This window comes from Periplaneta americana, chromosome 16 (genome assembly GCF_040183065.1).
Source record: "Periplaneta americana isolate PAMFEO1 chromosome 16, P.americana_PAMFEO1_priV1, whole genome shotgun sequence".
Lineage (NCBI taxonomy): Eukaryota > Metazoa > Arthropoda > Insecta > Blattodea > Blattidae > Periplaneta > Periplaneta americana.
The window spans coordinates 39,139,415-39,154,962 of NC_091132.1; positions in this window are offsets into that span (position 1 = coordinate 39,139,415).

Genomic DNA, 15,548 nt, shown 5'->3' on the forward strand with positions numbered 1-15,548 from the left:
ATCCTATTTTATGAAAATACAACATTGAAATCACTCCATAGCCAAACTGAGAATTAACGTTATTTATACATTATGCACAAATTTTTCGGTAAAATACATGATAATTTTCATCGAGGAAGTCTAACATAGATAACAATTCTCTCTTTTTGGCATCAGGGACGACTGGTCTTCTTTCAAGGCGTTGCAAGCACTGCAAGTTAGTGATTGATGTTAATGACTGTCCTTTCTTAAAAATCCTGTGCTCTGTCCACATTTCAATGTCATTAAATGACTGTCCTGTTTTTATTAGAGGAAAATCAGCTCTTGAGAGTCTAATCCAGTTGAGGGTGCTGATTTTGATAGAGTTGTATTCAAAAACTTGTCACATTCTGCAGAAAAGTCGAAGAAATCCTCATCCTTCATTATTATTATATTATTAGGCTTTACCTCTTCTGGAACCATGGTCTTGCATCTATTTTTTTCTTTTCTCTATGATGCCAAATTCCCTATCACATGGCATGTAGGAATGTTCTGAAACCAGGAACTTCAAGTCCACTGAATAAAAATGTTTCTTGGCAATAATGTAAATCAGGACCATTAGAATCATCCGATTCTTATTCTGCCCTGCACAGTTATCAGCCCATATTAGTCTAGACACACTCTGATGTTGTAAAAGGAGTTACTACCTTCTCCGCGCCAGCAGCTGTGCACATACAACTTACAACATCTAGTGACTACATTTCCAACTTCGTTTCATTACATATGGACATACTACCTTCTCTGTGCCATTGGCATGGCCATTTACTACCTTCTCAATGAAAAACCTAAAAATTCGAATTTTTGGCAGTTACGACCTTTCCCATGTCAATGCCTCAATTGTATTGTGTATTGTAAATTTTATTGTGTATTACTTATCATTTTATTGTGTATTGTTTATACTGTGTATACCACTGCCACCGGGTGCTTGCCCACTTGCAGTGTAAATAAATACATACAATATATACATATATTCGGAGAAAGAGTTATGAAATGAAGACTAATATTTTTTTTTCTTTTGGACGTAAAATTATCCAACATATCAAGCTCATCACGGAAATCCTACCACAAGCCCGTCTGTTGTGTCAGAACGCCACCCCCAAAAGCGGAGTTACGATAAAACCCGACATGTGTGTGAGTATTCTAGAGAATTATATTGTGTACAATTGTTGCTGTATCTCCACAGGCGCAGACGTCGGTCTGTAGTCAATGGGTTTCGAAGCGATAATGCACAGTGAAAACTCCCTCAGGCCTCGTACAATAACCACATAGCTACAATTATCACACATAACGTATGAAACATAATTAATTACCTATTTAATTATCGTCTCCATCGAGTACGTTGTTGTCGAGACACATGGACCATTAAGAGGTGTGACGCCTCAAATTGCGATGTCATACATAAGATATCTGTTCTAAAGGCTCCGTGTATTGGAATTACATTACGTTATCACACAACTACAAGTGGTTCGACAAAAATAATTTTATATGTTCATAATAATATATCACGAATATAAGTCACTCTCTTCCATTTTATGCTTTACATGATTCGGATCAATTCAGATCCTTTGTCATGTTGCTAATAACAACATTCTTTACAATTTGTTAATCTATCTAAACCATTAGGCTATTCAAAACATATACTCCTTCTGTCCCGAAATATGGTATAGAAAGATGTCATTTATTCCGTTCCAAAATATGGTATACATTTGTTAAAGTTCACAGTAATATAATGTGACTTTAATACATCTTCTAGATACTTATTTGTTTGATAAATTAACATAAGAAAAAACTCATAAATAAAGTAAATTAAATTCTGTGTGATGTCAAATTAATAAAAGAAAAAAACAGCCATTATTTTAAGAGAGGCTGGAGGATAGAAAGAGCTATCATTATACCAGAAATTTGGAATATCATGTCAGGAGTTCCATTAAATAAAATGGACGTTAACATCAATAATAATAATAATAATAATAATAATAATAATAATAATAATAATAATAATAATAATAATAATAACAATAATAATAAAAAGGTAAAGGTATCCCCGTAACATGCCATGAAGGTACTTGGGGGGCATGGAGGTAGAGCACCATGCTTTCCACGACCTCGGCACTAGAATGAGGTGGTGTGGTCGGCACCACGTTCTGACCGCCTTTTACCCCCGGGAAGGGCCCGGTACTCAATTTTATAGGAGGTTGAGTGAACCTCGGGGCCGTTCTGAAAGTTTGGCAACGAGAAAAAATCCTGTCACCACCTGGGATCGAACCTTCCAGTCCGTAGCCAGCTGCTCTACCAACTGAGCTACCCGGCCGTCATAATAATAATAATAATAATAATAATAATAATAATAATAATAATAATAATAATAGGCCTAAATAAATTTAAAAACGAAATATGTTGCAATTGATATAAATGCTTAAAAAATCAGCAGCCTATGTAAAATTTAAATTAAACTATGTTTCATTTAACGACGCTCGCAACTGCCCAGGTTAATCGACGTCGCTGGTGTGCCGGAATTTTGTCTCGCAGGAGTTCTTTTACATGCCAGTAAATCTAATAACATGAGCCTGTCGCATTTAAACACACTTAAATGCCATCGACCTGGGCTGGGATCGAACCCGCAACCTCGGGCACAGAAGGCTAGCACTATACCGACTGAGCCACCCAGGCCGATAGCATCAGCCTATGTAAACGAAAAATTCCCCATCTCTATATTTTTATTAATTCGAACACTGTTGTAACACAATTATAGTATGATATGTGGAATGTGGCGAAGCTAGTTCCTTTACAAGCCGAGAATAGGTACTTGTATTATGCAGAAATGTTATTTTTTTATATTATCCCTCTGCAAGCTGACCTGAAATGCAGGCGCTGTAAGCTAAGTGGGGTACACATTACAGTATACCCCAAGTTATTTTCTAATTTCATTTTAGGCGCTTGCGCAATAATAATTTGCATAAAACTACCTATTTATTACAGCACATCTGTCTGTGTGTCTGTCTGTCCATACCAATATAACAACTCGCCATCCCTGGAAAGACTTTGTACGAAATTGTATATTTTATTTTTTAAATAAATCCTATTAAACAACAAGTCTAACAGCTCCTTTAGACAAAGTTGGATACATATTTTTGAATATATTGCCCTCAAAGGATCGGTTCAGATATTGAGAAATCATTTGTATGGGTGTGATAATGGAAATTTCAAATTATCTTAACCGATGGCTGTTGATTGGTTTAGATATCAATGCCAATCAATCCGTACTATTATTTTTCTCGCGGTATATGGTATTCAAATCATTCTAACCTATCTGATATTCCTCCCCCCCCCCTTTCTTAACTGTAAATGAACATAAACGCTACTTAGGTGTAAATTTTTCTGACATTTTGCATATTCGATTCCCTAACCCTTTCAAATGTATATCACTTTACCTTTTAGGTGTGTTTCCAAATTATATGTAATACGCTTTGTCAAATCTGGCAACCTTTTCATAAGGGAAGCTAAATTTATTATTATTATGTATAATCCATATACAGTACATAAGTTATATCTCTCCAAACCCAATCATCAGAATATTAGGTAATTTTGTATTTATATTTATTTATATTTGTAAAATTGTAATTTTTTTACCATCGAATAAATAAAATCTAAATGTTTAGCTATAAAAGGAACCAGTCATATTTCTTCACCCACTTTCAAGATCCAAAGAAAAATATAGTATGGGGTACAAAATGGACCCCACTCATCTTACCGAGGTTGTGGCGACAGAATAATTCTTAACGGCACATTAATGGCATAAACAGCTAGAGTTATTTTAATTTTAAGAAGTAGTCATTTTAGATATATTTAAATTATTTTTTTTTCTGCCGAAGTCTTTCATTTCAGACATAGGGACTCAAGAGTAAGGAACTTGTCTTCTGATTGGAGGATGTACTCGGGCTTGAGATGAAATTCCGTTGGAACTCATGACCTGGTTTGCCTTTTTCTAGGTTGTAAGCCGAATATCAGAATATCCACAGCGAATCCTCGCTTTCATCTCTTGAAAATGCCACTTCTCTATCACCAATTTCACCCACACTAAACAACTTCACAGTTCACTGAGCGCTATAACCTGTAATTAGAGAAGAAATATACATTGTTTTAACAAAATAGCTCTTTAGTGCAGAACATAATACTTTTTTAATTGTTGTAACTGTGAGGCATATAATAGTGAATGTGGCGTTATTGCACAAGTTCTCTATACATGATGAGGGAGTTATTGTAAACTAGTTAGCCGTGGTATAGATTACGCTTGGTCTCTGATTGCATTGCTAGCTGCAAGGCGGTTGTTTATTTGTATAATGTCTGCCACTAATGCCATAGTTAATGAACCATGCAGGTACATGTTCCATAAACTACGTTTAAATTTATACACTGTAATTACTTTCATAAAAAATATTGACATGGGAATATAAGAAAATTCCCACGATTGCGTGAAACCTCTGTACTTCAACTAGAGTACAAAGTAGAATATTATGTACTTTTTAACACTGTATTTTAGTGTAATTTTTTATTCATGTACGGTATATACATACATAATTAATATATCAACTGTTTCCATGACTGTTGAATGAATGAATGAATTTAATTAAATTAATTAATTCATGGGAAAAGAGGTACGTAACCGAGACCTTGCAAAGGAAATTGAGGCTGAGTGGAAATATGTATGTAAACTCCAAGTTTGTAGGTCACTTATCTCACTCCGATTTTTCCCGTTCCGTTGAAAGGAATTTAAGAAAATTTTGAAGGCGAAAAACCTAAATTGGTCGAATGAATGAATGAATGAATGAATGAATGAATGAATGAATGAATGAATGAATGAATGAATGAATGAATGAAGTGCATTTATTGATACACATTTAAAGACTCATGTACACAAGATCCTTCGCACGAGCCTGGACGGCCATTCGTGCTATAACTATGCACAATTTGCACTTTCAAAGAAAACACAAAGAATACTTACTTACTTACTTACTTATTTACTTACTTACTTACTTACTTACTTACTGGCTTTTAAGGAGCCCGGAGGTTCATTGCCGCCCTCACATAAGCCCGCCATTGGTCCCTATCCTGAGCAAGATTAATCCATTCTCTATCATCATATCTCACCTCCCTCAAATCCATTTTAATATTATCTTCCCATCTACGTCTCGGCCTCCCTAAAGGTCTTTTTCCCTCCGGCCTCCCAACTAACATTCTATATGCATTTCTGGATTCGCCCATACGTGCTATATGCCCTGCCCATCTCAAACGTCTGGATTTAATGTTCCTAATTATGTCAGGTGAAGAATACAATGCGTGCAGTTCTACGTTGTGTAACTTTCTCCATTCTCCTGTAACTTCATCCCTCTTAGCCCCAAATATTTTCCTATGCACCTTATTCTCAAACACCCTTAACCTATGTTCCTCTCTCAAAGTGAGAGTCCAAGTTTCACAGCCATAAAGAACAACCGGTAATATAACTGTTTTATAAATTCTAACTTTAAGATTTTTTGACAGCAGACTGGATGATAAAAGTTTCTCAACCGAATAATAACAGGCATTTCCCATATTTATTCTGTGTTTAATTTCTTCCCAAGTATAATTTATATTTGTTACTGTTGCTCCCAGATATTTGAATTTCTCCACTTATTCAAAAGATAAATTTCCAATTTTTATATTTCCATTTCGTACAATATTCTCGTCACGAGACATAATCATATATTTTGTCTTTTCGGGATTTACTTTCAAACCTATCGCTTTACTTGCTTCAAGTAAAATTTCCGTGTTTTCCCTAATCGTTTGTTGATTTTCTCCTAACATATTCATGTCATCCGCATAGACAAGCAGCTGATGTAACCCGTTCAATTCCAAACCCTCTCTGTTATCTTGGACTTTCCTAATGGCATACTCTAGAGCAAAGTTAAAAAGTAAAGGAGATAGTGCATCTCCTTGCTTCAGCCCACAGTGAATTGGAAACGCATCTGACAGAAACTGACCTATAATAAAATAGTAAAACTACAATTATTGTTATTATTACTACCATTATCATTAATTATCACAATTACAATTAATCTAACTTCATACCAAATTTCATAAAAATAATAAATAATAAAAATAAAATAAATGTAAGATATGAAAGAAAAAACACAGTGAAACATATACTGAGTTGAATTATATATATATACTCAATTCCTTAGTAAAATTGCAATAAATGATCCAAAAATAAATGTAAATTTTTTAGTTGGTTATTTAACGACGCTGTATCAACTACTAGGTTATTTAGCGTCGATGAGATTGGTGATAGCGAGATGGTATTTGGCGAGATGAGGCCGAGGATTCGCCATAGATTACCTGGCATTCACCTTATGGTTGGGGAAAACCTCGCAAAAAAACACAACCAAGTAATCAGCCCAAGCGGGGATCGACCGTGCCCAACTTCAGATCGGCAGGCAAACGCCTTAACCTATTAAGCCACGCTGGTGGCAATATAATTGTAACACATAAAAATATATACACACGCAATAAAAAACCAATATAAAAACACAATAAATACAAAAAGAACATTATCTTCTAATGACCTTATTTGCTCAGTGTTATACTACCCATTGCAACACTAATAAATTACTCTTCCCCTTATTTCCTCGGCCCCCTCCCCCTTGGACAGGTCCACCCACAGCTGTTGAACTTTTGCCATAAATTTTCCCACACTGTCACAGAATTTAGCGTTATTTAATATATCGTATGTTGCCAAGTGCCCCCTGCTAGATGTAATGAAGGACTCTGGCAGGAATCGTTTCCTCAGAGCTTCTGTGGCTTCACACTCCGATAAAATATGGTGTGATGTCTCACTTCTACCGCAAAGAGGACATATTATCGCACCCTTTTCGTTGACGATTTTAAGTGCCCTCCAAGCTCCAGGACGAAACCAGATCAAGCCCAGCTTGGCTTCTCTCTTTCCTCCATAGAAGTATAACTCGATTCCCCAATTTGATTTGATCTATATCCTTCAGGCGTTCCTCGACTTTCCGCCAGACTTCTCGCTTGCTCCTGCGACCTTCTCCGATTATAAATTCCATGCCTATTTCCTCCAACCTCATGCGTAATCTACCTGTCCAGGTTACTTGGTCTCTCCTCTCGAGTTGCTTCCTATAACAGACTCTTGCGACAAATTTAAAGTAAAAAAAAATATATATTAAAATATTATTTATTGGATAACTGGCGATACAAAGACAAACACTAATCAACCAAAATTTTTATCATGACCTCAATTCTTGTTTTATGCTAGGTATCATATGTGATACCTTGGGATTCTATAGGGACGTAATTTGGTATCCATTAAGTTTTATTTATTTTACAAAAATGCATACAATTGCATACATATAATAAAATGTAAGTATCTGTATTCCAGTAGCAACACTACGCTTAAAAATCATGGCAAATATAATACTCTAGTTAAATATATACATTATATAGAAAATATATTTCTTTCGTGGAAAAAAAAAAAAAAAAGATGATCTGTAAAGATGCTCTGTAACAGGAACTATACTACCGGGAAAAAGAAAAACATCTGAAGAATAATAACAGAATAACAGCAACAACACAACGTGACATATACATACAGGGTGATTCAAAAACTCTGCGACAAACTCTGAGGGATGATAGATCTAACAATAAGGAACTTTTTTTGTTAAACAACCTAGGTCTTTTGACGCGTCGTTTCGAAGTTACCGTTGAAAACGTTTTTGCGCCGGAGTACGTCAATGTATGCGAATGTGTGCACCCCTGTTTGTTTGTTGAGATGTTTATAAGAGATGAGAAGGATTGTTGTTGTTTGTTTACGTTTACTGTTCAATACCTTTTACTTTCAGTTTAGTCTATTCATCAATTGAGAATGGATGTCTACACTTTTCCCGAGTTAGCCGACATGGTAATGTGTTATGAGGAGGCTCGCGAAAACGGAAGAAGAGCTCTTCACATGTACCAACATCAGTTTCAAAACAGAAATCACCCTCACCACACAATGTTTGCTGGACTTTATCAGCGCCTTCGAGACGATGGGACTCTTCGTCCCCGGCGCATTGGTGGAAGACCGTGTAGACATCCATCTGCCCACAATGTTTTACTAAACTGTCCATCTATTGGAGTAGGTCTATTATACAATACACGGGTACAGTCATCAAACCTGTTTGGCAGGTTCACACACTCCATATTACAGGCATTGACTTATACGAATTGTTTCTGCCCACAATTTTTTACTAAATGTCCATCTATTGGAGTATTATACAATACACGGGTACAGTGATCAAATCTGATTGGTAGTTTCACTTACTACCTATTCCAGTCATTGACTTAGTATACGAATTGTTTCTGCCCACAATTTTTTACTAACCTGTCCACTATTGGAGTATTATACAATACACGGGTACAGTCATCAAACCTGTTTGGCAGGTTCACACACTCCCTATTCCAGGCATTGACTTAGTATACGAATTGTTTCTGCCCACAATTTTTTACTAACCTGTCCACTATTGGAGTATTATACAATACACGGGTACAGTGATCAAATCTGATTGGTAGTTTCACTTACTACCTATTCAAGTCATTGACTTAGTATACGAATTGTTTCTGCCCACAATTTTTTACTAACCTGTCCACTATTGGAGTATTATACAATACACGGGTACAGTCATCAAACCTGTTTGGCAGGTTCACACACTCCCTATTCCAGGCATTGATTTAATATACGAATTGTTTCTGCCCACAATTTTTTACTAACCTGTCCACTATTGGAGTATTATACAATACACTGGTACAGTGATAAAATCTGATTGGCAGTTTCACACACTCCCTATTCCAGGCATTGACTTAATATACGAATTGTTTCTGCCCACAAATTTTTTACTAACCTGTCCACTATTGGAGTATTATACAATACACGGGTACAATGATCAAATCTGGTTGGCAGTTTCACACATCCCTATTCCAGGCATTGACTTAATATACGAATTGTCTCTGCCCACAATTTTTTACTAACCTGTCCATCTATTGGAGTATTATACAATACACGGGTACAGTGATCAAACCTGATTGGCATTTTCACACATCCCTATTCCAGGCATTGATTTAGTATACGAATTGTTTCTGCCCACAATTTTTTACTAACCTGTCCATCTATTGGAGTATTATACAGTACACGGGTACAATGATCAAATCTGATTGGCAGTTTCACACATCCCTATTCCAGGCATTGACTTAATATACGAATTGTTTCTGCCCACAATTTTTTACTAACCTGTCCATCTATTGGAGTATTATACAATACACGGGTACAATGATCAAATCTGATTGGCAGTTTCACACATCCCTATTCCAGGCATTGACTTAATATACGAATTGTTTCTGCCCACAATTTTTTACTAACCTGTCCACTATTGGAGTATTATACAATACACGGGTACAATGATCAAATCTGATTGGCAGTTTCACACATCCCTATTCCAGGCATTGACTTAATATACGAATTGTTTCTGCCCACAATTTTTTACTAACCTGTCCATCTATTGGAGTATTATACAATACACGGGTACAGTGATCAAACCTGATTGGCATTTTCACACATCCCTATTCCAGGCATTGATTTAGTATACGAATTGTTTCTGCCCACAATTTTTTACTAACCTGTCCATCTATTGGAGTATTATACAGTACACGGGTACAATGATCAAATCTGATTGGCAGTTTCACACATCCCTATTCCAGGCATTGACTTAATATACGAATTGTTTCTGCCCACAATTTTTTACTAACCTGTCCATCTATTGGAGTATTATACAATACACGGGTACAATGATCAAATCTGATTGGCAGTTTCACACATCCCTATTCCAGGCATTGACTTAATATACGAATTGTTTCTGCCCACAATTTTTTACTAACCTGTCCACTATTGGAGTATTATACAATACACGGGTACAATGATCAAATCTGATTGGCAGTTTCACACATCCCTATTCCAGGCATTGACTTAATATACGAATTGTTTCTGCCCACAATTTTTTACTAACCTGTCCATCTATTGGAGTATTATACAATACACGGGTACAGTGATCAAACCTGATTGGCATTTTCACACATCCCTATTCCAGGCATTGATTTAGTATACGAATTGTTTCTGCCCACAATTTTTTACTAACCTGTCCATCTATTGGAGTATTATAAAATACACGGGTACAGTGATCAAACCTGATTGGTATTTTCACACATCCCTATTCCAGGCATTGATTTAGTATACGAATTGTTTCTGCCCACAATTTTGTACTAACCTGTCCATCTATTGGAGTATTATAAAATACACGGGTACAGTGATCAAACCTGATTGGTATTTTCACACATCCCTATTCCAGGCATTGATTTAGTATACGAATTGTTTCTGCCCACAATTTTTTACTAACCTGTCCGTCTATTGGAGTATTATACAATACACGGGTACAGTGATCAAATCTGATTGGTATTTTCACACATCCCTATTCCAGGCATTGATTTAGTATACGAATTGTTTCTGCCCACAATTTTTTACTAACCTGTCCATCTATTGGAGTATTATACAATACACGGGTACAATGATCAAATCTGATTGGCAATTTCACACTCCGTATTCCAGGCATTGACTTACTATACGAATTGTTTCTGCCCACAATTTTTTACTAACCTGTCCGTCTATTGGAGTATTATGCAATATATGGGCACAGTATCTTCTTTTTGACCAGCACTTACAGTCTTCTATTAGTTCCACACCGAATTCCGTCGATAACAAAAATGGACGTATTGTCAAACTACTTTAGTAGAAGATTAAAGATATTTTTTTATAAATTTGTCCTACAGAATTATACCTGTAATATTGACAATTAATATTTGAGGAGAAATATTCGCTCTCGCGCCGGGGATCGAACCCGGGTCCTTGGTTCTACGTACCAAGCGCTCTGACCACTGAGCTATGCCGAATTCAATACACAGCACCGGACCGAACCAATGGCAGTTGACATTGGACATATACGTCGACATATATGCCTAACTTGGAGTCAGGCCAGAAGGGAAACATTCATGGAGGAAGGTGGCTACGGGCGTGTTAGGGCGATCCTTTGCACGTCGGCCATACTAAGAATTTGTGGGATAAATGAGAATGAGGTGTACCAGCCCACCGCCCGCATGTGACCCCTTACCCGCTCACCTAACGCGGGCCCCCTACCACTCCGCCCTAAGTTCATACTGCCAATCCTTAATAATAGAAATTAGAGATCTGTTCTATAATTCTGTTATCTCTTATTATTTTTATTCTTAATAGTTTATTTACTTCCAACTCAATTACTTCCTCGTGTAGAGATGTTAAGACTACAATTGAAGGATTCAGAGCCATAGTGGGCCAAGCGCCATTTATTAAAAACGGAGAAAGCAAGGGTTAAAGCTAAGTGAATACTATAGTTTAATGAAGATTGACATATCATTTAGTTTCACGTAATGTGCATAGGGTACTTTATATTATTTGCTATATTTTATTTATTTTAGTAGGTTATTTTACGACGCTTTATCAACATCTCTGGTTATTTGGCGTCTGAATGAGATGAAGGTAATAATGCCGGTGAAATGAATCCGGGGTCCAAAACCGAAAGTTACCCAGCATTTGCTCATATTGGGTTGAGGGAAAACCCCGGAAAAAAACCTCAACCAGGTAACTTGTCCCGACCGGAAATCGAACCTGGGCCACCTGGTTTGGCGGCCAGACGCGCTAACCGTTACTCCACAGGTGTGGACTATTTGCTATATGTTTGCATTGAATTATGATAATAACTTAATTTTAACCCTTGTTTTCTACGTCTTTAATCTATGGCGCTTGTCCCACTATGGTTCTGAACCCTTCAATTGTTTGCTATTCTGTAAGATAATTTCAACACTGAACGTTATAGACTATATTTTCTTCTCAATCAGTAAATATTACTTGGTTATCAGCAATAGTAACGTACTGAAAATGAATGTCACAAACTAAATAATTTACACAATTTAGAAAAACTTCAATTCCACCGACAGTAGAGTATTGTAAATCTGATAAATGCAATAAATGCTATAAAAATATTGCCTATGAGAACCGAGACAATTCCTACGCTCATAGAAAAACGTGAGAAAAGCATTGTGTGTCTGCTACAGCATGCGATATTGCGCCATAAAATAACATCAGTCATTTGTTTGAGCAGTACAAACAAATACAGGGTAGAACATAGCAGGTATTATTGCTAAATATGACTATACATCCAACACAGTAGTAATCACGGTTAACCTCGTAGTTAACCTAATGTTTTAACCTGTTGAACAATAATGTTACGGTGTAATAGAGTGCATACATTGTCACGTTCTTGTAGGAGAAATGACATTTGCCATAATGGAGTTTCATAATGAACTAACAGTCGGTTTCAATTAAAGGTAATGTACGGCAATGCTGATTTGCCTGTCGTGCAGGTATATTAGCATAAAGCGAGGCAAGGTCGAGAGCAGATATTATGTTAGCGCTATTTCTAGCACAGAGAGAAATGCCACATGTTAACGTATGAAGTAACTGAGCAACTAGGAATTTTAGCACTGCCTTTATAAAACGGTACACTATCCTTTTATCTTTCTTTCTTTCCCTTGATTTTTCCTTTTTTGCTATTTTAACAGTGTTAAAGCTTTACATTTTTCACTGCTGGAAATTTCAACTGAACACAACAGACAGACTGCGGCAGATCTTCCGAAAAATAGGTTCAGCATTACAGCTGATCTCTATTTAAGAGAGTGTAGAATACTTACTTACTTGCTGGCTTTTAAGGAACCCGGAGGTTCATTGCCGCCCTCACATAAGCCCGCCATTGCTCTCTATCCTGAGCAAGATTAATCCATTCTCTATCATCATATCCCACCTCCCTCAAATCCATTTTAATATTATCTTCCCATCTACGTCTCGGCCTCCCTAAAGGTCTTTTTCCCTCCGGCCTCCCAAATAACATTCTACATGCATTCCTGGAATCGCCCATACGTCTACATGCCCTGTACATCTCAAACGTCTGGATTTCAGGTGAAGAATACAATGCGTGCAGTTCTGTGTTGTGTAACGTTCTCCATTCTCCTGTAGCTTCATCCCTCTTAGCCCCAAATATTTTCCTAAGCACCATATTCTCAAACACCCTTAACCTATGTTCCTCTCTCAAAGTGAGAATTCAAGTTTCACAACCATAAAGAACAACCGGTAATATAACTGTTTTATAAATTCTAACTTTCAGATTTTTGACAACAGACTGGATGATAAAAGCTTGTCAACCGAATAATAACAGGCATTTCCCATATTTATTCTGTGTTTAAATTCCTCCCGAGTATCATTTATATTTGTTACTGTTGCTCCAAGATATTTGAACTTCTCCACCTCTTCAAAAGATAAATTTCCTACTTTTATATTTCCATTTCGTACAATATTCTCGCCACGAGACAAATCATATACTTTGTCTTTTCGGGATTTACTTCCAAACCTATCTCTTTACTTGCTTCCAGTAAAGTTCCCGTGTTTTACCTAATGGTTTGTGGATTTTCTCCTAACATATTCACGTCATCCGCATAGACAAGCAGCTGATGTAACCCGTTCAATCCCAAATCCTCTCTGTTACCCTGGACTTTCCTAATGGCATACTCTAGAGCAAAGTTAAAAAGTAAAGGTGATAGTGCATCTCCTTGCTTTAGCCCACAGTGAATTGGAAACGCATCTGACAGAAACTGACCTATACGAACTCTGCTGTACGTTTCACTGAGACACATTTTAATTAATCGAACTAGTTTCTTGGGAATACCAAATTCAATAAAAATATCATATAAAACTTCTCTCTTAACCGAGTCATATGCCTTTTTGAAATCTATGAGTAAATGATGCACTGTTCATATTTAAAAAGACAGACATTCAGCGGTTGAAACGAGAATCGATTTCACGGCTTTGGTTATCATTCAACTAGAACTGCACTTTAAACTTTGCCTCCAACACGGATAGAAATATTTTCCATTTTTATGCAAAACTTCGTATTTTCATTCGAAAAATATAATATGCATCGTATTCCGTTCAACCTCTCTTATTTTAACATTCGATCGTGTTTAGATAAAAGGGCTTAACCCTCATCTTTTAAATGTGACTTTTTTTCCTGTAACTAGTATGATTAGTCAAAATTTAATTACAAAACGTGGAGATATGTTTTTGAGAATTATGTTTACATTTTTTCATATAAAGTAACTAATAACAATGTGTTAAAATTTAATTAGAAGCTCTTTCAAAAAAATTGTCTATTGTGGGATAAGCCCTTTTACGTGAACACCATCGAATTATTACTAAGAAACATGAGTTAGGAAAGTTGGGGAAATAAAAGCGAAAATAAAGGATCAACATTTATCAGTAAATCTGGTGACCATCAATTTCTTGCCAAGTTGTTTTGAACACGTCCATTTTCACCACAGTAATCATATCACAGATGCAGATTCGTAAATTTGAGAGGTCAGACACTTTATTCGGACACACTTGTACACGATCCTTAATTTAACCCCACAAAGATATCCAGTGGAGTGATATTTTTTTTCTTTCTCAACCTGTTGATTAACGACAGATACTTTTAACTACATAATAATAATAATAATAATAATAATAATAATAATAATAATAATAATAATAATAATAATAATAATAATTTAATAATAATAATAATAATTTATTTTAGCTGGCAGAATTAAAGCCGGAAGGCCTTCTCTTCAATTCAACCAGCAAAAAGTATACATACATGAACATACAAAGAATTCAACAATTTTATTTAGATAAGAGTTACATGTATACAAGAGTTATTCATGAATTAAACAACAAAATACTATGAACTATTAATTAAACACTGAAATACAAACTATGTAGCAGAATTAAGCTAAAGTACATAGAATGTTAATATATTTCAAATAATGTTAGATAATAGAAAGAGATTATTATGAGACAATTTTGAAAATACAGCACAATCAGGATGATGTCTAAAGGAAGGAGTAACAATGTAGACAGTGATATTTTAATCAGTATGATTGGAGTGAAATGTTAAGAAGGTTATATCACTGTGTGTGTATGTGCGTGCGTGCGTGCGTGTAAGACAGCAAGATTTTGTTGTGTTTGTTTATTGTATGCTTATTAATAATGGAAACATTGACTACTTGATTAATTATTTCTATTTTTATCTTACAATTTTATGGTACGTAAAATTAATTTCCATAATCAACATTATGATCTCACAGTCGGTATTTTTATAATTTGTTAGTTTAGAACATTAACGATCATAAGTACTTAGAAAATTAAGATGTAATAATTATCAACTTTCAAATTATTGTTCCCGAAAATGGCACAGATAGGGATTGTAGTTAAAAAAATCCCTCACTATTAACACAAAATTTTGTTAAAATGAGTTAATTTTGAGGTAAACCTT